Below are 2,258 nucleotides of genomic sequence, written 5' to 3' on the forward strand. Positions count from 1 at the left end.
CCAACCATCCATTTTCTATACCTGCTTATTCCTTAACCAGGGTCACAGGGATCTGCTGGAGCCTATCCCAGCTCTCTTTCGGGTACACCATGGACAGGTCACCAGTCCATCACAGGGCCACATAGAGACACACAAAGACAAACAACCACACACACTCACACTCAGTCCTATGGGCAGTTTAGAGTCTGTACTTATACCGTATACTATAAATTCTCAAAAGAATCTGTAGAAAGTAAATAATGAATTCTATTGCCAGTAATAATAAAGTATGGAAGTCTTTTGCTGCCATTAAAAGAAAAAACAAGCTTAGTCATGAAAAAAATAATTATGGTAGGACTTTACTCAGATAGATAAGATGAAATTATAACCAAATTTTAAATTTAAAAGGTTTTAAATTGTACTGCAGATCAGGTTGAAGTAAAGACTGTAGCACAAAAAGTATTCATACTTTTTTGAATCATAATTTTAACATTGACCTTTTTTCTTTTTAAAAAGTTTTTATTTAAAAAACTTTTGCTTTCTATCTCATAAATTTGCCTTAGAACGTCATAATTTTAACTTAGAATTCTTTTTTTTCTTTTTTACATCACAACAGATTTTTTCTTTTCCTTTACCTGGCAGAAAAGCGCTAACATAACAAAGCCCACAATTTAAGAATTTCCAGGACCTAACCAATACACAGAATCGTCCAGTCCAATTTGCAGGCACAACACACACAATCCAAATCCAGTTAAACCTTCCATGTTTCTTTTTTCTTTCTCTCTCTTTTTTATTTATTTTTTTTAGAAAATACTGTGATATTTTATTAAAAATGTTGCAGAAAAAGTTTATACAGGTCTCCAGCCAGAAATATCTCTATTATCACTTAAGGCAAAACTGCAAACAAATATAAGACAAACTAAGGATTTTAAAAGTCTACATTAAAACCCTTGTTGTTTTGACTGGTTTCGGGGACCAAATGGCCAGAATATATCTTTTATAGAATTTACAAATGTAGATTAAAATCTTCTGGATGTACCATCTCTTTTTTTTATAATAGGATGCAAAACCAAAAGAGAATTAATGGTTACTTTTGTTGTAATTGTATAATAATTAATATCATTAATATTTACACTCATTCACTTGCTTTTGTAACCCAAAATTTCACAAGCCTGGCACAATACTTTACATATTGCTAGCATATGACAATTTGAAATATCTAACATATATTTCTTTACAAACATATCCAACTAATATAGATACAAAAAAATGCACTGCCTTTTTTTTATTTTTTAAAGAATACATTGCTAGCCACATTGTAAGCTCAGGCAGTGTCGAGGTTGCAAGACAGAAAAAAAAAAAAAAAAAAGCCCACAAAGGAAACTACTGGAAGCGTAACAGGGATGACAGCAGGTGATGAGATCCAGTCAGTCCTCTTTCTCAGAGGGTAGGCATGTCTGGAGAAAAAAAAAAAAAAGAATAAAGCTCTTCCTGGGACATGCAATGTCTAAAAAAAAAGTGGACGCAAAAGCAACGCACAAGACTAGTACTGCATGTGATGACCTGCGGACTCACGGTTCGCAAACTCTCCGAGGATGGGATTGTGTTCGCATTTTGGTCGTTCTGTGAAAAAAATCATGAAAAAAAAAGAACAAAGAATGTTCATATATATTTACACGCACCTCAACAGAAAGCACAAGCTAAAAAAAAAAAAAAAAAAATTCAGCCAAAATAAAAGCAATAGGAGCTCTTTTAATATATTTTTTCTTTTTTAAAATTTTAGAATCCCACGTACAACTATATAACATTTTCCTTTTTTTCCCCCAAAGTTTTCATAAATACATTTCAGGCTGGGGTGAAGAATTTTGTGCCCAACTTAGGTTTTAAAAGTGTTGCCTCTCTCTTCCTGTTGTGTATTTATGGCACAAAAGCCTCTGCCAAAGGCTTCTTTGTCACACAGAAACTGTTCATCTTGTGTTGTAAGAATATTAACAGTCATCCATCCCCTGGTTGTCTTTTTTCTTTTGGTAAAACTCCTTGAGATCCTTCCATGAAGCTTGGCTCCAAATAGAGTTATTCCTAAAGTAACATTCACTTTGAATATTTTCATGGGTTCATGATGAATTTTTACTGTATACACTTTTCAAGAAGGCATGGTAGCAAAATAACATCTTGTGAGACTTAGGAGTCTGTGCTTCACACAGTTGGTCATTCATCTTTGCCGGGTGTGGTTAGTGGCTGACCCGGAGGAAATCCAGCACCACCCTGTCCCTGCAGAG

The sequence above is a fragment of the Mastacembelus armatus genome, chromosome 2, assembly GCF_900324485.2.
Source record: "Mastacembelus armatus chromosome 2, fMasArm1.2, whole genome shotgun sequence".
Classification (NCBI taxonomy): domain Eukaryota; kingdom Metazoa; phylum Chordata; class Actinopteri; order Synbranchiformes; family Mastacembelidae; genus Mastacembelus; species Mastacembelus armatus.